This window comes from Lagenorhynchus albirostris, chromosome 10, assembly GCF_949774975.1.
Source record: "Lagenorhynchus albirostris chromosome 10, mLagAlb1.1, whole genome shotgun sequence".
NCBI lineage: Eukaryota > Metazoa > Chordata > Mammalia > Artiodactyla > Delphinidae > Lagenorhynchus > Lagenorhynchus albirostris.
In genome coordinates, this window is record NC_083104.1 from 92223578 (window position 1) to 92249438 (window position 25861).

Below are 25861 nucleotides of genomic sequence, written 5' to 3' on the forward strand. Positions count from 1 at the left end.
AGCAAATAAATCCAGGGCTCCTAAGAGTCATGCTTTGCTCTAAGTACAGGGTGTTGCTGTAGTGGTCGAGATAAAATTCACAGAAACATTATTATGAGTTTTCAATGACAGCATTATTTCACATTTCTGTGCAACTGATATTGTCTTGATCAGGAATAGAAAATGCTATGTGGAGATTATTCAAAATGTCTGGTCAGAAATCTGGCCAAAATAGCCTAATAGATTTATTCCCTGAGACCTCCCTTCGCCCCCAAACATATAGCAATAATATATAAAATAGGCAAGCAGTAAAGAACATGTAAATATAAAAACAAAATTAGAAAGACATTGTGTGTCATTACTGCTAGCTACTGTTAACAATCTCTGAAATCTCAGGGGTAAAATACAATAAGAGTTTATTTCTCACTCACGTAAAGTTCAGTCAGATGTCCAGGGGCTGCCTTCCATGCAGTGACTCAGGGACCCATGCTCCTTCAATTCTGTAATTCATCCATCTCTGAAGAGTACCTCACTTCCAGCCGATGACTAAGAGAAACAGAGAGCGTGGGACATGATGTGGCAGAGGTTTTTTTCTGAGACAGGTCTAGAAATGTCATGTATCACTTCTGCCCACATTCCTTAGCCATAACTTAGTCATATGGCCATACCAAATTGCAAAGGAGGTTATAAATGTAGGCTAGTTTTGTGCTGTGAAAATAGAAGAAACAGGGGCTTCCCTGGTGGCACAGTGGTTGAGAGTCCACCTGCCGATGCAGGGGACACGGGTTCGTGCCCCGGTCCAGGAAGATCCCACATGCCGCGGAGCGGCTGGGCCCATGAGCCATGGCCACTGGGCCTGCGCATCCGGAGCCTGTGCTCCGCAACGGGAGAGGCCACAACAGTGAGAGGCCCACGTACTGAAAAAAAAAAAAATAGAAGAAAGAGATTTTAGTAAACACAAAAATGTCTGCCTACATAGTAAGACATCCTTGTGGTCCAAACACCTCCATGGGGGTACATGTCTCCATAGACCAATGGCAGAACAAAAACACAAAACAATAAGCAGGAAGTAAAGTAATTGGCCACTACACTGTAGGAATGCAAGCATAAAGAGTAGCAAAAAGATTCAGCTCCTGGAAAATGAATAGTGCTAACAGTGATTCCCATAAATTGAGAGGCTAGGATAGGTTCACTGCTGGAGTCTGACTCAAGAAAAATATATATTGAAAAATGCTGCTTGATGGAACCATGTATAAAATACTGCACATCTGGGGAGGTAGATGGACAGAGACATAGCCTCTTAATCAGAAACGGAGGCAAGCTTCCATTATATCTGTGATTTCACTGTTATCATCAAAGGGCCAGAGAGGTCCATTCAGACTTTGTAATGAATAGAGGTGACTGTAATAACAGAGGCAACTGCAAACCCTGTAGACAGGGAGGGGTCAGAATAGAAAGAATGATTTGGGGAAAAAATTCAAAGACAAGATTATCCTACAAATCCCAATTCCAAAACATATCAAGGAATATAACACTAAGCAAACAAACAAAAAACAGAATGATGACAAAAACAGCTTCCAAAATTAACAATCAGGAAATAAATTGATTCTGGATAAACTTGTAAAGGACATTCTGAAAAAGACCTAAAAATAGTTATGCCTGGAATACTCAGCGAGATAAGGAAATTATATCCATGAAGTAGAACAGATTATATTTCTAAAAATCAGCCAAGCATAAATAAAACAGGAAGATATAAAAAAGAATTAATTAAAATTTTAGAAATAAAAATATTAATTTAAACAAAAATTATTGAAAATTTTTAAATATTGGGAGTTTACAAAAAGTGAAATTACTGCATATTAAGGACTGAGGATGCAATTTAAGTGGTAGACACAAATATCATAATTAAAAACCAAGGAAGACTGAAAAGAAATAAGATTTAACTCTAGAGACTAGGAACACAATAACAGAGTAAACCTAAAGTTAGTAGAAGAAAGGAAATAAGGAGAGGATGTGAGGGGAAGTGATGTTTTTTTACCAGCTTGTGATACCATTTAAACAAAAGGAGTGTATTTCATTCTTTTTTTTTTTTTTTTGCGGTACACGGGCCTCTCACTGTTGTGGCCTCTCCCGCTGCGGAGCACAGGAGAGTAATACTTGTTTTCTTCTACAAACTTAAAACACCTTTCCTATAGAGTATACCACTCCAATAGTCCAACATTTATAAATATATTGTGCTTTCTTTCTAAGTACATTGTTAGAATTAACAACAAAACTGCCTCAAGAACTTAAATAACTCTTCAGAAATATATTAAATTAAAAGTACTGAAAAACTTGTTTTAAAAAATGTCTTCAATACATACAATGTCAAATTTATATAAATAATTTATCTTCTCCTTCCTCCTCCTATCTTTTTTAGGATAAATTTTCAATCATGTACGAGAAAGAATAGAGTATCCATCACTCAGATTCAACAATAAAAATTAAATTCTTTTGTCCTTTTGTTTATCTGTTTCTTTCCCCCCTTTCTTTATTTGCTAAAATATTTTCAAAACAAATCCTGGAGAGCTTAACCCCCTGTACACTTCAATATAGCTCTCTAAAAATATAGATATTTCCTTAAAGACCTCAATATCATTATCAATCACAACAAAATTTACAATAACTTTTTTTGTATCACCCAATTCCATGTCCATAACCACAGTTGCCCAATAATCTCAAAAAACTCTTTTTACACTTGCTTTGGCCTAATCAGGATTCAAGCAAGGTCACACAACACACTTGATTGTTTTGTCTCCTGAGTCTCCTACAAACCAGAGTACTCTACCCTCCCTTTTCTTTTCCTGAAGAAACTGGGTCAGTTGTCTTGTAGATTATTTTCTATTCTGGATTTACATGTTTACTTCCTGGTATCATTTAACATGTTTCTTTATCCCCTCATACTTCTTGTAAATGGAAGTTATCTCTAGACTCTTCAGGTTAAACTTAAAAAAAAACCAAACACTTTATACAACCCTCAGAACGGGAGAAAATATTTGCAAACAAAGCAACAAACAAGGGATTAATCTCCAAAATATACAAACAGCTCGTGCAGCTCAATATCAAAAACACAAATAACCCGATCGAAAAAGGGGGGGAAGATCTAAATATACATTTCTCCAAAGAAGACATACAGATGGCCAACAAACACATGAAAAGATGCTCAACATCACTAATTATTAGAGAAATGCAAATCAAAACTACAATGAGGTGTCACCTCACAACTATCAGAATGGCCATCATCAGAAAGTCTACAAACAATAAATGCTGGAGAGGGCGTGGAGAAAAGGGAGCCCTCCTACACAGTTGGTGGGAGTGTAAATAGCAGTCATTCCCCATTCCTGTACAGCCACTATGGAGAACAGTATGGAGGTTCCTTAAAGAACTAAAATTAGAATTACTGTATGACCCAGCAATCCCACTACTGGGCATATACACTGAGAAAACCATAATTCAAAAAGAGTCATGTACCACTGCAGCTGCAGTCATGTTCACTGCAGCTCTATTTACAATAGCCAGGACATGGAAGCAACCTAAGTGTCCATCAACAGATGAATGGATAAAGAAGATGTGGTACATATATACAATGGAATATTACTCAGCCATAAAAAGGAACAAAATAGTGCCATTTGCATAGATGTGGATAGACCTAGAGACTGTCATACAGAGTGAAATAAGTCAGAAAGAGAAAAACAAATATTGTATAATGTTGCTTACATGTGGAATCTAGAAAAATGGTACAGATGAACTTATTTGCAAAGAGAAATAGAGACACAGATGTAGAGAACAAACTTACGGATACCAAGGGGAGAAGGGGGGATAGGATGAACTGGGAGATTGAGATTGACATATATACACTACTATGTATAAAATAGATAACTAATGAGAACCTACTGTATAGCACAGGGAACTCTACTCAGTGCTCTGTGGTGACCTAAATGCGAAGGAAGTCTAAAAAAGAGGGGATATATGTATACATATAGCTGATCCACTTTGCTGTACAGCCGAAACGAACACAACCTTGTAAAGCAATTTATACTCCAATAAAAATTAATTTAAAAATTGCATAAAAAAGCTTTATGGAGATATTCACACACCATACAATTCACCCACTGAAATGTCCAATTCAATTATATTTAGTATATTCACAGGGTTGTGCATCCGTCACAACGATCGGTGTAAAATATTTCATCACTCCCAAAAGAAATCCCACACCCGTTAGCAGTCATTCCCCATTCCTGCCTCTCACCCCCAGCCCATTCTGTTTCTATGGAGTTGCCTATTCTGGACATTTCGTATAAATGGAAACATATAATATGTCACTGTTTGTGAATGGCTTCTTTCACTTAGCATAGTGTTTTCAAAGTTCAAACATATTGTGTCCTGTATCAGTGCTTCATTCCTTTGCTTTGCTGAATAATAGTCCATCATATGGATATACCACATTTTTATCCATTCATTAGTTGATGAACATTTGGGCTGTTTCTACTTTTCTGCGTACTTTTAATCATATCGCTATGGACATTCTCATACTAGCTCTTGGGTGCACATTCGTTTTCATTTTTCCTGACTATATACCTAGGAGTGGACGTACTGGGTCATATGGTAACTCTGTGTTTAATACTGAGGAACTGCCAGACTATTTGCCAAAGCGTCTAGACCACTTTACATTCTCACCAGCACTGTTGGTGTGTTCAACTTTTTTTCAAGAAAACTGTGTGTATATATCTATAACTTTAATATAAAATGATCATACAAATTGAATGTTACTATACTCCAGCAATATCTAACTTAAAAATATAATAGAAAATAGGAAATCTTCCATATCAGCAACAGAAACCAAGGAACAAACTCAATAAAAGATGAGAAATTCTGTTTTGGAGAAAAATTAGAAAACATTATTGAAGGAACTATGGAGAAAAACATCCCATGAATTCAAAATTTTAAATATAGTTTTGTCTTTTACCAAAGATCTGCATCCAGGAAGAGATGAGTCCAGAGCCAGGGACTAACATACCTCAGATCTTACAGCTACTACGTTTGAAAAGAGATTTTAAAAAAATACATTGTAAAAAGAGAGTGAGAGTATTTGTTCAACATAATGAAGGAGAGTTTGATATTGATCATCTCTTCAAGGGAGTAAAACATTAAGCGTATTTTTGTTACTTGATTGTTTTATCTTTTAGAATACATGATAAAGTGTTATAGATTACTGAAGGGTTTTATCTCCTCACCAAAGTATGTAAAACTTTAAAAATGGAGAAATAATTATACATGTCATGGATGATATGGCTAAATGTCTTAAAGCTATTCTCTTAAAATTAGTCTCTATATCAACCAAAGTCCCAACAGGATGGTTTTGACAAACTGATACTGAAATGTGTATAGAAAAGTAAGGGACCAAGATACAGATGTTTAGTATATGGCTATTCAATGATGACTGTGTAATACAGGTATAGGTATATACAAATAGTCCGATAAAACAGACTAGAGACCTAGAAACAAAGGTGATCCTATGTGGAAAATGGTATTTGCCAGGGTTAACATTACATATCAGTGAGGAAAAAGTCTTTCTATTCAATAAATGGTTCTGGAAAAACGGGCAATCCGTACAGAAAAAATACTCAGGACCCCATCCAACATTAAATATAAAATAGATCCCTGGTGCAGTAAATATCTAATGGTAAACAATGAAAATTTTATTTATTTATTTTATTATTATTATTATTTTTTGCGGTACGCGGGCCTCTCACTGCTGCAGCCTCTCCCGTCGCGGAGCACAGGCCCCGGTCACGCAGGCCCAGCGGCCATGGCTCACGGGCCCAGCCTCTCCGCGGCATGTGGGATCTTCCCGGACCGGGGCATGAACCCGCAGGCGGACTCTCAACTACCGTGCCACCAGGGAAGCCCGGAAAATTTTATTTTTATTAAAAAAATAAGAGAACATCTTTATGTTCTATAAGTATGAAATAATTTTTAAGCAATGTATCAGAAAAGCACAAACAATAGAGAAAAAATAAGTTCAAGTATATTAAAATTAAAATTTCTACACAGTAAAAGACCAAGAGCAAAGATCAAAACAAACTTAGAATGGGAGAAGGTATTTCCAGGGAACACAAGTAAATAACAAGAATTATATAAATAATGTATTTATAACTTTAAAAAAATCAATATGAAAAAGATAAACTATCCAGCTGAAAAATAGGCAAAGGATATAATTAAGCAGTTCACTGAAGGGGACATCCAATAGGCTAATACACATACAGAAAGGAATTTAAGTCTCCCTAATAATCAGGGAAATGTAAATTAGAATAGATGGACAAAAATTTAAAATTCTTTTAATTCTATGTGATGGCACACAGAATGGTTATGGATATGATATGGTTCCTTCACTCAGGAGTATTTCATAGGAAGAGTAATTTACCAAAAAACTCCACTCTAGCTTTTGCTACTTTTAACTGGGAGGATGCTTTTGGCACCATCTGACAAATAACGATGTTTCCAATAGTTTCAACAACAAGGAAATCTCTTATCTTACTCAATAGGAAGTTCAGAGGTGCCTGTGTGGGCTTAGTTATTGGTGACTTCAGCGGTTCAAAAATGTAAACAAGGACCTTGCTACTCCCCCTGTCCTTAATGCTGTTCCAGCGTTAGCTTCGCCCTCTAGCTGGGCCCCTTTTGTGGGAGGAGGGCTGTCAGCAGTATTTGGGGCTCAAGCTTCATAATTCACATCCACTGGGGGAAAAGGAGGCTCTTCGTCATCATGGAGTAAAGGGCCTTCCCTGTGGTCTGATAAAGCCAAATTGGATCACTTGCCAACTCTGGACCCTGTACCCCTCCCAGACTTGAATATAGGAAATGGGTTTGCTGGAATTAACTTAGATGTCTGGAGCTGGGTCAATTCCCAAGCATGTTGCTGTGGATGAGGATTGGATTGGGTGCTGTGGAAGTCCATTGCACCTCCTGTGGGCATATGACTCCCAAACACCCCAGATATAGACCTACAAAACCCCAGAAATAGGAACGAAAGGCAATATCAATTTTAAATACAATTACATGACACTTGACATAAGCCTTCATTAAACTGTTTTAGTCATTCCTGAAGGCAGGACAGTGAGGAATCTCTGAGGAGGGTGAGAAATTGAGCTTTGCATGCATCTCGGCTTGAGAGGCAAACCTTGGAGTGGTCGACTCTCACAGCCCCGAACAGCACTCAGGGGCACCATCTTTCCTTTCAAAGGTGATATTGATAGGAGAAACACGCCACTGTACTGCAAGCTTTTTTCGCTTATATGCACTGCTGGAATGTGAGATCCTTAAATTGCCTGGAGTGGGACCACAAGCACACTGCCAGCACAAGTACTGTCATTGTAACCAGAAGCTGTATTCCTATTCCGATTCCAAACTTGACCCACGTCTTGAGTGTTTGTTCCAGAACTTCAGTGCTCAGTCCATTTCTAACAGCTCACTTCGAGTCCTACTCGCACCAAGAGGAGCATCTTGACTTTTTGAGGTGTTGCTGAGAAACACCTTCTCAACTGTTGAAAGTTCAGAAACTTCTCTGAATTTTGCACTGAATTTTGCATAAGCAGCGATCCCCTCCCCCCAACACATAAGAAACATTAGACACCCACTCACTCAGAATTTCCAAACTGTTCTCCTTGGAGACTCTTTAGAGCCTTTGCTGGGGGTGGGGGGGGGGGTGGAATGAGAGGGAGAAAAAAAGCCCAGTGGGAAGACCTCTAGGATTTTAATCTTCCTTCAACTACCTTCTAATCTGCCTTGATCTACTTTATATGTTGAGCTTCAGAAAAAAAAAAAATCATTTGCACAAAGTTTCAATGAATAAAAACATCAAAAAAAACCCCCAAAAAACTGCTGACCTGTTCATATTCCTTTTTGCTGGATGGCAAGGAAGGCCAGAAAGATGACATTAAGATAACCCAATTTATCAGAGTCAGAACAAGGATCAAGTTCTGAGGACTCCTCATCTGCGGCTCAGTCCATCACATCAGTGTTTACTAAGATACATTCTGTGGAACACTAAGCCTATAAAAGGATATTAAAAAATTCTAGGGGCTTCCCTGGTGGCGCAGTGGTTGAGAGTCCGCCTGCCGATGCAGGGGACACGGGTTCGTGCCCCGGTCCAGGAAGATCCCACATGCCGCGGAGCGACTGGGCCTGTGAGCCATGGCTGCTGAGCCTGCGCTCCGCAACGGGAGAGGCCGTGACAGTGAGAGGCCGGCGTACCGCAAAACAACAAACAAACAAACAAATTCTATGGACCAAGTAGGGGGAAACTTTACATGTTATATCCTCTTGGAGAATTATATCAACATCTTTAAGATTCTGAGTAGTGAAGAAACCTGTTTAATTTGGTATTTTCTAATCTAATAGCAGAACCTGTTATATGAAAGACATCTATTAACATCCTCAGAACTAATGTTCCAAAGAATGTACTTTAAGAAACATTGCATTATATCATATAGCCAATAAACAATAAACTTTCAATTTTAGATGTATAAGCTACCTTAAAAACATGCTTTTAACATGGAGTATTTCAACCATATGCAAAACTAGAGAGACCAGTATAATGAATTCCATGTACATGTCACCTAACTCAGCAACTGTCATTAGTTATCTTTTTTCTTTGTGCCACCATCCATTTTCCCAACTACTCATGATTATTTTGAGGCAAATCCTAGACATATGATTTCATCTGAAAACATTTCAGTATGTATCTCTAAAGACAAGGGCTTTCTTTTTTTTAAAACATAACTTTAATATCATATCCTGAAAACTGCAACTATAAGCCTAATATCAGTGTTCTTATTTTCCTGATTGTCCGTAAATGTTCTAACTTTAGTTTTTTTGTTGTATTTTGTTTATATAGTTTGAAATAAGATCCAAAAAGGTCCACATATTACCACTGGTTAATAATTTAAGCCTATTTTAATGAAAAGATTCTCCCTCTATACTTCTGCTCTTGTTTTTGTTTTTTTTTTAAACTGGACCCTTTGTCCTGAGTTTCCCCTAGTCCAGATTACATCCCCATGGTGTCTCTTAGCATGTTCCTCTGTCCTCTGTACTTCCTGTAAGATAAACAAATTCTGGTTTGGTTTCTTTGGCAAGACTATTATATAGGTGGGTGGAATACTTCCACTGAGAGACGTACAATGTCCCTTTTTTGATGTTATCAGCCACAGTTGATCATTGCCTAAAAACACTAATTCATTAGGCATTACAAATAGTGATGTTTCTATCATCCCTTCTTCATTTATTAGCTAGATTACTTCTGTAAAAATAAACTTCCTCTTGTTAAATACTTGGTTACATTGAGATACAATTCCTGTAGAAAGGGCAAGAAAAAGAAGTTTGATTCTTTCTACTGATAAGTTTTCAAAATAGTGCATTGGTTCCCTTGAGCTGGTAAAGAATTATCAGTGTGTTACTGTTCTGTTATTATTATGAACCATTACATTTAGACATATTCTATGTGTTTAAATAAACGTATTCTATGTGTTTAAATCCTTTTTAATTATCACACTTATTGATGCTCAGATCTGTCCCTTTTGCCCAATACTCCTGAGTCCTTTTGACACAATCCACATAGCTTTTGATGGACTTCTGATGTTTTGGTAGGACAAGATGTACCAGGTTCTTCTTGTACATTTCTAGCACCAGACCTGGAATGATTTCTTCCAGGTGCCCTGGTTTTGTTTTGTTTTGTTTGTTTTAACTGGGAAATGTATTTAGAAAACACAGTATGAATATGATCTTTTAGAGCTTAATATAGATAAAATCTCCTGGGGCTTCAGTTAAATGTTTCATATGACAAAAGAGAAAAACATTTATTTTGAACTTGACCAATTTACTCTCCAAATCTGTTTTCTCATTTATAAAATGCAGACCATAATCCTCACTCATAGTTTACAGATTAAACAAGTCAATACATGTGCAGTAGTTAGAATAGTACCAGTGACAGTGAGTACTTAATAAACATTAATTATGATTTGACACCTAGCATTAGTTTTATACTCAGATTTCAATATATGGTGATTTAAGATCAAATTATTATTCTTTAACAACTCACAGTTCCCTCTGATGATCTGACACCCCAAATTCCCCTAACGTAGTTTGAGCAGTCACATTCCCAGGCAGCAGGGTTCAATTTCGGAAGCCAGAAGAAAGAGCAACCAACTCCAGAGTTATTTTTTGCTTCTTGGAAGGCCATCTGCTGCCATGACCCATTTCACATGGAAATTCATCAGCTGAGTGCAATTTCCCTTCAATCAGTGGCCCAGTAAATAGAATTACGTTGCTAATTTTAAATTTCAAATGGTCAGCACGGGTTAAAAAATGCCCATTCATCAGTCAAGATTCTGCAGTTAATTGTGACAACAGAGGGTCCACCGCATGCCAGGATTTTGACAGAGAAGCGAGAAACAGTTTTGTTTTCCTTCACCTCTTCGGCTGTTGGCACACAGCAAACAGATAGTTCCAAATCTTTCCCTCTAAATTTTTTACTTTTTGCCTGGATGCTTCGGTGTATAAGTAAGGGAATTTATCCTCCAAACTTAATCCTTTCAAGACTGGACTGATCTCTTTAAGGGGAATGGGTTTGTTGATCTTTGAATAAACTTTATGAAAAGCCCACATTAAAAATAAATTCGTGACAACAAAGTGTTTTCAAAATTATATGGACTTGTTAGTTACACTAAAGAATATCAATGTGTTGTTGGACTGGATAATGTATCAAAAATTGCTTTGCAGGGATGTTATTAGGACAATTGGTGAAACTGGCATAATATTGTAAATTAAAGTATTACATCAATATTAAATTTCCTGAATTTGATTACTGCTTTGGTCTTAGACAATACACACTGAACTAGTAAAGAGTACAGAGACATGATGTCTGCAGAGTACTCTCAAATGGTTCAAAGAAAATTAATGTGTGTGTGTGTGTGTGTGTGTGTGTGTGTGCAGAGAGAGTGCATGCACACACAGCACTCAAATGTGACATGTGTTAAAAACTGGTAAAAACTGCCGAATTTGGGTGAAGGGTATAGGGAAGGTCTTGATATCATTCTTAAAATTCGTCTGTAAGTTTAAAATTATTTCAAAATAAAATGTTTTTTTAAATTAATTTGTTAAAAAATTCTATAAACAAAATCAAAAGCCCAGGCCCAAAAGGCTAAGAACATGAGCAGCTACTCAAAAGTCAAATTAATAATCAACCTAGGGCTTCCCTGGTGGCGCAGTGGTTGAGAGTCCGCCTGCCGATGCAGGGGACACGGGTTCATGCCCCTGGTCCGGGAAGATCCCACGTGCTGTGGAGCGGCTGGGCCCGTGAGCCACGGCCGCTGAGACTGCGCGTCTGGAGCCTGTGCTCCGCAATGGAAGAGGCCAAAACAGTGAGAGGCCTGCGTACCGCAAAAAAAACAAAAACAAAAAAACAACCTATAGAGAAGTGGGTTAAGCACGAACATTTGAAGGTAATGATTTGAGCTAAGCATTAAGAAAAACCAACAATGCAAGCCTTGATGCACTTCTGATACCAGTACCATATTTACAAATTGCTCATCATACAGTTCTTCCAAGACGATCCCACAGACAACTTAAATTCAACAATCCTGAGACCTAAGATAGCTAAGAAAACGTGAGGGTAGCATCTGTCCTCTGTTGATGAAGAGGCCTGATAGAGATAACTGGGAAAGTGGCTCACAAGCTCTAAGGTCAGCTCTGCAGCTGGAGATCATGTTAAGCAAGGTCCTGCAAGACCTGAAGACCTCGGCTTCTGAGAATAATGAAGCTGCTCTCTCAGACTGTGTGGGAGAGTTCCTGGATAAACAGATGAAGGACATAGCCTCTCTGGAATACCATCTTGGCTGTTGGAAGGAATTAGAAGAGCTAGCCCAGTGGGAAGCCCTGTTTGAAAAGCCCGCTGCAGCCTCAGGTGAAGAGATTTAACTTTTGAAGGCAACACAAGAAGTCTTCCCATTACAGTGAGTCCCAAAACCAGCTACTTAAGAGACTTGATATTCTCTATTTGTCAGAAGACTGCTTCCTTTTTATCTAGTATCCCAACCATCATTACTGGGCTTGCAAATAAATCTGCTTTGCATTGTATACATATTTTAAAAAAACAACAACATGATACCACCCAAGCTTTTCCCCAGATGTTCCCCTCTCTCTAATGTAGCACAGAGCACTATCCTCTTTAGTGGTCTGCCCATGCAGTTTCCATGGCTGCTGAGTGAACTCCTGTTAAGGCTGTGCTGGGCTGCACCCCACAGGCCAGCAAGCCTTGTAGTTGCCCAGCCTCGACACCAAAGAAAGAGCTGGGAAAGAGTGACAGAGACATCTTTGGTTTATTGGATAGGGGGATCTTACACATTTGCAGCAAAAAGTCCTGGAGCAACACCTCACTGTAGACAACAAACGGGACACAGCAACAACCATCACTACTCAGGGGAGAAGTTGGTCGCCATTTATAGGGGGAATTGACATCAGGTTAGCTCATCAGTTACCAGGGAAACCAGCAGCTAGGGCGGGGGCAAGCACGTAGGCAGTTCCTGATTAAGACCTATAATTAAGGGAATTGGATAGTCATGTGAGTGAAGCAGGGACTAGTGGAGCAGGGGATGTATAGAGAATAGCCATCTTGAATGGCCTGACCATACAGGCTGGAAAGTCTTCCTTCTCTGATTCCTCCAGGCAGAGCTGGTTATTTCCTCTTCTAACTTAGGGAGTAACCATATTATAGAACACTTCATTTTGTATGTTTGTTGGTATGGCTAAACTTCTCAGAAGACTGAGTTCCTAGAAGGTACATAATGTGACTTACTCATCTTTTTATTACCCCGACAACTCTGGCATATTGTAGGCTCATGAGAAGAAAGAAAGAAAGAAGGAAAGAAAAGAAAGAAAGAAAGAAAGAGAGCGAGAGAGAGGAAGGAAGGAAGGAAGAAAGGAAGGAAGGAAGGAAGGAAGAAAGAAAGAAAGAAAGAAGGGGAGAGAGAGAGAGAGGGAGGGAGATAGAGAGAGGGAGGGAGGGAGGGAGAAAAGGAAGAAAGAAAGAGTGAGCAGATAAGCTCTGAGCTTGACCTGGATGAAATGAAAAAGAAAATCAGTATAATTAGTATTTCTTTATCTGATATATCTGAAGTCTGAACCAAGAGTGCTAATACAGGCACAATTATTTACCAACAGATCAATCTCCATGTCTTAGCTATAAGATATACAAGTTCTCAGGAGGAAAATACTACTGAAACACATCTGAAACATGCATGTACTAAGTATCATTTCTGCCATTGAGGCCATGTTTTCCTACCTGTTCCTGGTGAGAATGAAGTTCAGAGTGAGGAGGTTACATGCCTCAAACAACCAGACCCAGGAGAGTGGAGTCCTCTTGGAGTTCGGTTCTATGAAGAGGCCTCATGAAAGATGGTGCTGTGTCATGATTCCCGCTTCAGAGAGTATAAATATATCCACCCAGGCTGGAGATCAGTTGAGCAAGTTACCTAGCCTTTCCGGGCCTCATTTTCCCTCCTTGTAAAATAACCATAACAATACCTACCGGTACTGGTTAGGGTTGAGTTGCAGAGAAAAAATCCGTGCTAGCTAATCTACACAGGAAGAAATAGTAAGTGATTTACAGATTCATTGAGAGGCCAGAAGGAGCAGACTCACAAAAGCTGCACTTCAGAACCAAATCAAAGTGAGCTCCTGCCTCTTCTCAGGTCAGGAAGCCATGAGCTCCTGAGGATACCACCCTTGTGACTCAGGAGCCCTTACAATTAGGAAGCCACTGTGGTTAGAAGGCTGCTCGCTACAGCTAGTACCCGTAAAATGAATGCCCCATGCCATGCCTCATAACACCGTGTAGCTATGACTGGACACGGGAGCCTCTGATGATGATGGGGGAAAAGTACATGCCCCCACTATCCTATGACCAGGCGAAACAGCAGGAGCAAAGCCTCCTTCTCATTTCCACCCTCCAAATCTCATCCAACTTGGGAAACCGAAATCTCCAGACAATAACCTCAGATACAAGGCAGTCTGGGAAATGTAGTTTTTAGCTTTCCAGCCTCTAAAGTAGAGAAAGGCATACCAGAAGGAAGTTGGAGTGAATGTTGAATGCCAATATTAGTATTTACTGCCTTTTAGAGCAGGGAGGATTAAACGAGATAATGTATATCAAGTACATAGCTCAGTGTCCGTCACACAGTAGTACTCAATAGATGGTATTCATATTAAATCTGCTCAACTTGGATACTCATCTTTGTGCTACAAAGCTGTACTATTACAGGTTTCAAAATTAAATAGAATGGTATTTTTTCCACCAGGATGGACTTTAAAACTAAAAATAGAGCTACCATATGATCCAGCAATCCCACTCCTGGGCATATATCTGGGGAAAACCATGGTTTGAGAGGATACATGTGTCCCAATGTTCATTACATTGCTGTTTACAAGGCATGAAAACAACCTAAATGTCCATTGACAGATGAATGGATAAAGAAGATCTGGTACATATATACAATGAATATTACTCAGCCATTAAAAAGAATGAAATAATGCCACTTGCAGCAACATGGATGGACTTAGAGATTATCTTACTAAGTGATGTAAGTCAGACAGAGAAAGACAAATATATGATATCGCTTATATGCAGAATCTAAAAAAAAATGATACAAATGAACTTATTTACAAAACAGAAACAGACTCACAGACATAGAAAACAAACTTATGGTTACCAAAGGGGAAAGGGGGCAGAGAGGGATAAATTGGGAGTTTGGGACTGACATGTACACACTGCTATATTTAAAATAGATAACCAACAAGGACCTACTGTATAGCACAGGGAACTCTACTCAATATTCTGTAATAACCTAAATGGGAAAAGAATTTGAAAAAGAATAGATATGTATATATGTATAACTGAATCACTTTGCTGTACACCTGAAACTAACACAACATTGTAAATCAACTATAGTCCAATATAGAATAAAAATTTAAAAAATCAAGGGTGGAATATGGCAATGGAAGGGTATTCCATGTTCCAAAGGACATCAGCCAGTACAGGTGGCCTGCAGTGTGCCAGGTGCTGTGCTCCTGATTCATACTCCTTATCTCACTAATTCCTAACAATTCCATGAAGTTCTTGTTATAGAATTTCACATGGAAGCTAAATAACTTGTTCAAGGTCCTACAGCTGGTAAAAAGCTGGGGCTTCATACAGACCCAGATTGGCCAACTTTAGAGCCCATGTGATTTCCATTAAGTCATAGGTAATGTGCGTGGGCACATTAGGGAGCAGCAGGACTGGCTAAATAAGATGAGCCCCGGAATTTTGTTTTGATCTACAGGATGCAGATGATCAGCAGTACTTGTTCTGGTGTAGTTGGGTTGTTTAATGGAAAGGTAGGCAAAGGGCTTAGACTCCTGGTAAGCGCTCCACAAACATTAGCTTATTCCTAGTCTTATGCAAAGACGTTTATACGTTGACTGGATGGTAATATTATTAGCTGGCTTTGCACCTTATAGAACATCCATTTCCAAAGAGTTTTGGTTAATGGCTAGATATTGATAAAGAGAGTTCTCTATGTGGTGTTCTATATGGACATTGAAATTTCTACCATTTCACTTTCTCTAGCTTCTAGAAATTCCACCATATACCAGCATTGTGACTTTGGGTGAGTCAGTCTTTCTTGCCTCTGTTTTTTCATCTGTAAATGGGAATAATAACCCTACAATATCATAGGGTTGTTATGAGGATTAAAGGTTTAACATATACAATGCCCTTTTTGTTCTTGCTTTGGTTACTGTTTGTTTTACCAAAATGGGAATAATATATAATTTTTTAATTTCCCCTTTCTTAACAATATCTCAAGAAAATAATTTAACATCATTTGGTATAGTGCCAATTCATTCTTTTTTTTTTTTTTTTTTTTTTTTGGCGGTACGCGGTCCTCTCACTGTTGTGGCCTCTCCCTTTGCGGAGCACAGGCTCCGGACGCGCAGGCTCAGTGGCCATGGCTCGCGGGCCCAGCCACTCCGCGGCTTGTGGAATCTTCCCAGACTGGGGCACGAACCTGTGTCCCCTGCATCGGCAGGCGGACTCTCAACCACTGCGCCACCAGGGAAGCCCCGATTCATTCATTTTAATGGCTGCATAATATCCATAATGTGGATATACAATAATTTATTGGCCATCTCATTCTCCTGATCAGTATTTGCTTTTTTTACAATTTTTCACTAAGAACAATGCATTAAAAATCCTATGCATGTGATTATTTTGGGGAAACAACAACTTGGTGCACAAATTGGAGGTATACAGCTCAATAAATTTTTAAAAACTAAACATATTCATATAATCAGCACTCAGGTCGAGAAGCAGAACATTACCAGGTCCCTAGAAGCATTCATTATGCCTCCTTCTGTCATTAACAGCTACCCTCTTGATTTCTCTGAATTTTGTTTTTAAACTGTATAAATGGAATCATGCATTTGGACTCTGTCATGCCCGGCTTCTTTTGTGAGATTCACCCATATTGATGTTTGGAGTTATAATGTGTTCATTCTTATTCCTGTACAGTATACCAATAAATGGATACGACAATTAATTTGTCCATTCTAATCTTCATGAATGTTTGGGTAGCTTCCAGTATGAATGGTGCTGTGGTCAACATTCTTCTACATTTCTTCTGGTGAAGATATGTACACATTTCTGGTGGGCATATACAAAGAGTGGTACATCTGCATCACAAGGCATACATATGTTCAGATTTAGAAGACACGGACAAACAGGTTTTCAAGGTGGTTGTATCAATTTAAACATCTACCTGGAGTGTATGATACTTTTGATTGTTCCCTACTCTTGCCAAAATGTGGCATTTTTATTGTATGTAAGTTTTTTTTATGTCTCAGGGATAGATTGTCAGAAGTGGGATTGAGTCAAAGTGTGCACGTGTTTTAACTTTAACAGATGCGGCCAGATGGTTTTCCAAAAATCTGTATAACTGAACATTTTCACCAGGAACATAAAAGAATACTCTTCTCCCTACATCTCTACCAACAATAAATATTATTGCTCTTTTTAATTTTTGCCATTCTGATGAGTACAAAATAAAATAAAATGTTATTTTAATTTACACTCCATACTATTAATTTTTATATTTTTGGCTACTGGATTTGATCTTCTATGGACTGTCTTTTTGATAGAGGGAAGGTTATTGAATATGTCACCAATAAGAAAGGATTAAAGGAATGCCTTTGCCCAGAGAAGAACACATCAAAGGCAAACTGTATTAGTTGTCTTTGAATATTTGAAGGCTCATATTGTAAAGAATTTCACGTATCCTGTGAATCTTTTGAGGGCAGATTTGGGACCAATGAATGGAAGTTTTAAGATGACATATTTTAAGTTAAATTAAGAAACTAACAGTGTTATCCCATTGGAAAAAAAAACCCTCCCCCAACACAAAACCTCTCTGTGAAGTTGTAAATTCTCTACCTCCGTATGTGTCCATGATGAGGCTGCCCTGCTTACAAGTCAGAGACGTGTTGGGGGGATTCTTCTACTGAGTTGAAGATAGACTTGGCTAAGTGGTTCCAAAGGCAGGCCGTGACTGAGAATCAATTTAGAAACTTTAACATGCAGATTCCTAGTATCCTGCCTTGAAGACTTTGCTGAAGAAGGCCTAGGAGAGCCCCAAGAATCTGTATTTTTGTAACACTAACCAAGTGATTCTGATTAACCTGTGTACAGACCAACATTTGAGAAACACTGTACTAGAGGACCTCTCTCTTTGAATTTCAAAATGATCAATTTTATCAGCTGCTATGTTATCAATGTTATTTAACACAAAATGTAACGAGTCAGATACTAGAGGACTATAAACAACCCCACCTGCAGTTCCTCACCCCTCTGTACCTACCATTCTAAGGAAATACAAGAAATATATTTTCCTCCTACAAATGAATGTGTCAACTATAATCCTCATGCAAATAAAAATACCCATGAAATTATGAGTTACAGCTTAATAATTTGTGGACAAAGTATCTTTGGAATTCTACAGCTGAGTGTTGAGTAGGGGCTCATGAATTAACTCTCAGAAGTTCATTCGATAAGGAGACAAATCCCCTGTTTAAACGGAATCACCATTAAAGAGAATGAGCTTTGGTGTCACGGGTCAGACTCATTCTCACCTTCTCCGTATCTCTAAAGCGGGGACAACAATACAGCAGTTACTACTTTAAGGAGATTTCCCCTCAGGATTAAAGAAAATAGCATATAAAGTGCATAGCACTGCCCTCAGCATGGAAGAAATACTTAATAAGTATCACTTCCCTTCCATTCTTTCCCTTACAGTGCCAGCAAAAGTCACCCTATTTTTAATACAGTTTATGCTCTTCTTTCTGCAATTCAGTCAGTCAGAAAGTAAGTTTGATCTTGATACAGCAGTTTAAAAAGATTACAAGCATTTCAAAATATTTGGCTCCTTCTTTGATAGCTAATGAAGGTACATAGTGTTTTAGCTCTAGAAGTTGATCAAACAGTTCAAGGATATTTAAAGGAAAGTATCTGTATTCAAGAAAGAGAAATATTTGGTCTTCATAGGAACATTTTAAAGGTCATAAGAGGAAGGCTATTTTCACAACATCCTCATCTGTTCCAAAAGGATTGAGTAAGTAAGCCCATTCTTTAACTTTCAACTAGCTGTTTTGGGTTTCAGATATTTCTTTAGGTCTAATATTCAGTTAGTCTTAAGCTTAATTTTATTACTAATTTCTTCTACTAAACCAAGCTTGCCCAAGTATCTACTAAAAGCGTAGGCAGTTGGTACTTGGTCAGAGTCTTGGGTCGTGTAAGAGGCCGTTACCTCTTAGTATAAGAGGAAATACCTAGAATTATTTTCCTTCGACTAGGTGAACAAATAGGTAAGTCAGGCTCAGTTTTAACCAAGTTCCCGGAGACAGGGAATTGGTCTTATTTGTTTCTATAAAATAAGTGCTTGGCACGTAGTAAGTTCTCAATAAATGTATCTCAGATAAATAAATGAACAAATGAATGAAAGAAATCAGAACTAGGAGCTAAGAGTTGGAAATAAGGAAGACTGAGTGAAAAAGCAAAAAAAAGCACACAATACTGATTGATCCGGTTCTAAGTATATGGAAAACCGGAAGACCCCAAACAGGCTCCTTATATCATGGTCCAATATGATGGCATATTGTCAGGCAATGAATGGAGAAAATATTCTCCAGAATTCTTGTAAGACCACCGTATAGGTCTGGAAGAAATTCTCTAGTAAGTCCTTTGAGGTAGTAGATGAGAACCCCAAGGGACGTGGTATAGGCATAGTTGCCAGTATAAGGGAAGGGAGGAGGGATTTATTTATAACTCCAGAATGGTGAGGGGAGAAGAGGGAGTGTAGAGGACCCTGAACTTGTGGAATGTCCCTGTGCTGCAACTGAATAACGTCTACAAAACACTCAGGACTGCTTGCTGTGGTTGAACTTCTTGCTGAAACAAGAAGAGACAGCTTGGCAGGCTGTTTAGGAGTCAGCAGGCCTGGAGATGAGAGCATTGAGGCTGAGAGACAGGAGGAAACAAGGTGCAAGAATTTGCAGAAATTATGAGGAGGGCTTTGCATTATCTCAGGCCATAGAAGTAGGGTTTCAACGAGGTTATCAGATCTCTGATACCAGGGGGCAGGGAGACTCTGCTGACATCTTGGTTACATGAGTGGGTCTAAGAAATTACATTCTTAGAGGAAAGTTGAATGAGCCCTTCTATAGCTGGGTCTTTCCTTGTGCCAGGCATGAGGCTTAGTTTATTGAATTAACATCCATTGCCATCTTGGCATCCATCGTGTTCCCAAGTCATGTTATTATTAATATATATTGATAAGATATATGTAAACACACACACACACACACACACACACACACACCCCTATTTTTTTCTCCAGGAATTTATAAATTTGTAGGATAGACAAGAGAAGCTCACTAATAATATCAGTGCAAGGAAATATCTAAGCACCCCGAGTTACAAAGATACTACAGGGCTTCCCTGGTGGCGCAGTGGTTGAGAGTCCGCCTGCCGATGCAGAGGACACGGGTTCGTGCCCCGGTCCGGGAAGATCCCACATGCCTCGGAGCGGCTGGGCCCATGAGCCATGGCCGCTGAGCCTGCGCGTCCGGAGCCTGTGCTCCGCAACGGGAGAGGCCGCAACAGTGAGAGGCCCGCGTACCGCAAAAAAAAAAAAAAAAAGATACTACAAAGCCTCAAAAGAAGGAGAAGTAACTTCAGGCTGGAAAGGACTCATAAAAGAGGCAGCTTTTGAGTAAGCGGGACACGGAAGCATGAGTATAATTTCAGCAGGTAGAGTGTTTAAGTGAGGGCATTTCAAGTGTCTGGCACAGTGAGAGTAAAGAGATGAGGATGAGAAGAAGCACGTGTTTCGGGGAGAAAGCAGTGAAAATCTGTTGGGTCGGGCAGAAGGACCATAGGTTTCTTCTTCTGGTTCTTGACCCCAGGAGTCTAACCATTTTAGGCTCCTATTTCTCAAAAGAGCCCAACCACGCTGGTTGCCAAACTATGGCCAACACATACTAGTGGCTGCACTTATTATTCACTCTGTGACTGACCTAGACCTAGTGCTTTTATTTTCAGTTCATTTCACCCATGTCCTTCAAGTTAAGCTTAAGTTCAGCTTAGATTTGTTACCTATGGAGGCTGAAGAGGAGAATGGATCAAAACCCCCCTGAAACACCCCCTGAGGACTTATAGTATTGACTGGTTTCTACCACCATTTATTCATTCATCAAATATTTATTGAATTTATTTATTGAGTCTGAATGTTCTTAACTTATATAGCGAACAGTGTATTAACTGCAGTTCACAGTTTATATAAAGAGTCAGAGTGATTGCTATATTCTAACTAAATGCCCTAGGCCTTTGGGGCTTCATTTATCTCTGTTCTTGAGCTTCCAGATATTCAAAGATTATTGGTGCAGGGACACCCTTCCCTCTTCTCAAAATATACAAGTATCTCAAGCCCACAGAAACTGACATTGCTTCCACCAAGCAAAAGGAAATCATGTTGTCTTAAGTGCTGTGGAAGTTCAGCTGGAGAAAATCAGCAGCGTATCAAAGCAGATCTCCCATCCAAGCTCTCTTTCTGCCATCTGCACCAAATGAGCAGTTGTTCCTTTGGGCTTTCTGATGGTGCCAGGAGTCAGTAAATGTTGCCAAAGGCCCCAAATCAAGCTGGCGGGTTGAGGTTAGAGGGATAGCTCATTCCTCTGCAGGGAGAGGTTACAGCACACTTGGTACTTCCAGCTAGAGAATCCCATTTTCCTATCCCGGATCTCTGCGCACCAATGGCCTGTCCTTGGAAAGCTTGAATTTGGGCCTCAAGCCTTGTTTGTTTCCTTTCAAGTTTATGTTTCAAACTGAGTAGTGAAATCTGCTCGAAGTCCATATTATCGGAACTCAAGCTTTTGTTTTACGAACTCAGATTGTCTGTGTTTCTGGAAATGATTCCACCCCAAAGGAAAATGAACAGCCTATTCTGCAACACACGCTTTGCTTTCAAAAGCCTCATTATTTTAAAGCATTTCCCCAAGATCCCTCTGATGTAGCCCATTTTTGAAATCCTTTGGTTGTGTAGAAACATAAGCCTCCATAAATAAAATTGAAAAAATTTTCAAGTTGTGAAATTTTAGACGTAATTTTTCATTGTTTCCAATCTCTCTATTGCTGTTAAGGTAGACCCTGTCATTCTTATTTAGCAAGTTTGGGCTCTACATTTTTGGATTTTCAAGTGTTTTCTCCATCCTCATTGTACCCTTGGGCATCTTTCTGAAAGCCATTTGTTTGGCTATGAGCTTCAGGATGGCAGAATTTTGTTGCATGAATAAATGAATGAATAAATGTTTGTTCCCCAAGCATGAATCAGCCATTATTCTAAACACTTCAATTCAATTCAACTCAATTCAATTTTAATTTTTATAAACCAGTTAAAGAATGGGAAACTGGACAGGGTGACCATACTTTTCTTTGACTCCACAGAGGTCCTGACCTGTTGGGAAGGTCCTGCCAGAGGAGCAGCCTTGGGTCACTATTACTGGTCAAGCATATAGACTTCGAGCTACAGGAAAGATAAGACAGCCTTCAAGCTGAGAATGCTTAATTCTAAAGCAAGGACTTGTCATTTCTTGTCAATTTTTTAACTTAAAGAATTTATAACTCTTTGTGGTTTCTGTGGTTTCTGTGGTGTGGAGGTGAAAAGGGAGGCTGATCTTCTAGAGAGGACAGTTAAATGCTAAGATGGAAAAACCATCAGGGAATCCAGTCCTTTCAGTGATGTTGGAACATGTGGACATGGATGGCAGTCTACCCAGGCACATCGCCCCCTGCCCCATGACATTACTGGCTTCTATATGTTCAAGACCAGGACATTGCACAAACAGGAGGTTAGCATAGGCCCAAACGAGCATAATTAAAATTCCACAGGAAAGCTAGACCTCACTGACACAGAAGCACAGGAAGCGAGAGGATTGGGAAAGAGCTGTATTCAATGGTGGTTGTAACAGGACAAGAGTCAGGAGCAATGTCCCCAGTCATACAACACCCTGGACTCCCCTGAATCTCTCCCTTAACAATGTGTGTCTTTGTTTCTGCACGTATAAACAGTGGTTCTGATTGCACGTTTTCAAGGGGTGTCTGGGGATTGGTGCAGTTTGAAGTACTATGAGAGCATAAGATGAAAAAACCAAATTCCTGAAGCCGGGTATACCACAGAGCCCATGAATCCGATACTTCACGTTGTGCCTAGCAGGCCCCCAAAATGGTTATAATTAGCTGTAATAATCCTGATCGCCAATCACCATCATCACAGAAGAGCAAACACTCCATCTGAAACCCTAGAGGAATGCTAGATCTTCATATAACAAAGTCCTAAAGAGTTCTTACTTCTGCTTCCTCCTACCCTCAAGCCTTCCAAAAAAAAAAAAAAAAAAGAATCAAATTTCTCAGGCATTTCTGTTTGGAACCACTTTACTAGACCTAAGCCTCTATAAGTTTTAGTTCAAGGGCCTCAACTTTCACAGTGTAATTTAAATAGATTCTGAGTTGTAGTTTTCTTAATTAAAAACACACAGCCTGGAGAGTGCTTAAAGGATGAAAAAGAGTTCTTCTAGCAAGGATGTGTATCTTGAAACCAGAACTGGCACCGGGGCAGCGGATGCTCTGGGCCCCAACTCTCTCCTACCTTTTCCCTTCTAGCTTCCGCTATAGGTTGCAAAGTTTCCCTTTCAACAGAGCTACCTGCCCTCAGCCCAACTCACGACTTTCAGGGCAAGCCTTGGCTTATCCATGGTTGAGGAGACCTCTCTGAGAATCTCTCTTTGCACAGCACTGGTCTTTCTGTTATTGCCTTAGTCTAGGCTTAGAACCAAGTGTAACTCAAGAGACCCCCCCTCTTCACATGGTTCCAACTCAGTCAATGCCATTCTCAGCCAACTGAGATTTCACTGGACACTGTCTGACAGCCATGTGATACTTTTTTCTCTGTTATCCTGGATTTGTCACAAACCTCTAACATGTCCAAACCTCTCTCGTGGCATTTTCCTTACCATTCCCATTTGGATTAAAGAGATGCCTCAAACCTACCGTCTGTTGCTTTTCTAAATTGCTTGTTTCTAAAGTATACTAATTGTTTCCATGGCCAACTCTGGTTGCTTTCATCAAAGGAGGTCTGAATGGTTTCCCTGTAATGAAAGAAGTATGCTGAGCTCCCATCTGAGAATCCTGGGCCCCAAGGCAGTTAATTACCAGCAGAGAGTCTCAGTGAACTCTATTGTCCTTGTGTTTCAAAGAATCACATTGGGTGGAAGGCAATTTTCTTGAGTGGAAAGATGAATGCTCTGAGATCCCTGGAGCCATTCCTACCTCTGGCATCACCATAAAAGGAGATAGCTTCTAACCACAGAAGACCATTCAATACCCCACCACAGTCCCAGACGCAAAAGCGGGCAAACCTGGCAAAAGCACACATTTTCCTGTTACATGCAATGAAAACCATCTGCAGGCAGTTCATTTTGACATCATCCAATTGGGAAGAAAACTTAATTTTGAAGTCTACTTATTAATTTTGCTCACTAACCTCAAATCACTTTGGATGTCAAGCAGTCATTCATTATACCACACATAGCACCCAGAAGACACAAGGCGGTCTGCATGCCCTCCTCTTCTTCATGCTCTAAGTAGCCCATCTATAGGCATAGTTCCATTCAGCTCTACTCACAGTAGGATGCTCGGGGCAAGAGGCTGGACCACTAGGTGGTACTTTAGTGATGTGGCCCTCTGATGCTCGTGCATTTTATTGTATTTTAAAACGAAAACATCTTATATTAATAATAGTCTCTTTAAGCTGATAACAACTTAATATTGAACATATACAAAGTTTTACATATATATACTGCCCCCATTTTATGATTTTGATGTCACAATTAACATCTTTTTACACTATATGTCCATTAACAAATTATATTGTAGTTCTAATTATTTTTAATACTTCTGCCTTTTAACCTTCATTCTAGGGTTATAAGTGATCTACTTACCACCATTATGACATTAGAGTATTCAGGACTTAATATCTCTACTGATGAGTTATATACTTAGATATGTTTTCCTGTAACTAATTAGCATCTTTGTTTCAGCTTGAAGAACTCCCTTTAACAATTTCTTTTAAGGCCAGTCTAATGGTGATGAACTTGTCTGGAAAACTCTATCACTCCTTCAATTCTGAAGGACAGCCTTGTCTGATAGTATATTCTCGGTTGGCAGGGTTTTTTTCCTTCAGCACTTTGAATATATCGTACCACTTCCTTCTGGCCTGTAAAGTTACTGACGAAAAATCTGCTTATAGTCTTATGAGGGTTCCCATGTATGTAATAAGTTGCTTTTTTTCTTTCTTCTTTTAAAATTCCTTCCTTCTCTTTAACTTTTGACAATTTAATTATAATATGTCTAGGTGAGGGTCTGTTAGGATTCATCGTGTATGAAACTCTCCCTACTTCTTTCACCAGGCAGGGAAGTTTTCAGCCATTACTCCTTTGAATAAGCTTCCTGCCCCTTTCTCTCTTTCTTCTCCTCTGGGACCTCTATAGTGTATATATTGGCCCGCCTGATGGTGTCCCATAAGTCCCTTAAGCTTTCTTCCCTTTTTAATTCTTTTTACTTTTTGCTTCTCTGACTGGATGAATTCCACTGCCCTGTCTTCAACTTTACTGATCCTTTCTTCTTGATCTAGTTTGCTATTGAACCCCTCTATTGACTTTTCCAGTTCAATGGTTTTATCTGTCAGCACTGTGATTTCCATTTGGTACTTTTTAATATTTTCTGTCTCTTTGTTGAAATTCTTTTCTTGTTCATGCATTATTTTCCTGACCATGGTGAGCATCTTTATGACCATTTTTTTTTTTTTTTTTTTGCAGTACGCGGGCCTCTCACTGCTGTGGCCTCTCCCGTTGCGGAGCACAGGCTCCGGACGCGCAGGCTCAGTGGCCATGGCTCACAAGCTCAGCCGCCCCGCGGCATGTGGGATCTTCCCAGACCGGGGCACGAACCCGTGTCCCCCTGCATCGGAGGCGGACTCTCAACCACTGCGCCACCAGGGAAGCCCTATGACCATTATTTTGAACTTTCAGGTAAGTCAATGATCTCTGTTTCATTAAGGTCTGCTTCTGGAGTTTTATCTTGTTCTTTTGTTTGGAACATATTCCTCTGTTTATTTTCCTCAATTCTCTGTGTTGGCTTCTGTGCATTAGA

The 25861-nt window shown here is 39.4% G+C and overlaps 1 protein-coding gene across 5 annotated transcripts in view; it reads right to left on the reverse strand.

Moving 5' to 3' along the window:
- The window catches only part of GMPR (guanosine monophosphate reductase), a 149762-nt gene that overhangs the window by 83203 nt on the left and 40698 nt on the right, over positions 1 to 25861 (reverse strand). For all 5 annotated transcript variants that reach the window (XM_060163646.1, XM_060163647.1, XM_060163648.1 and 2 more), the window contains one exon: positions 411 to 525. The gene's annotated coding sequence lies outside the window, so the exon portion shown is untranslated. The remainder of the gene's footprint in view (positions 1 to 410; positions 526 to 25861) is intronic.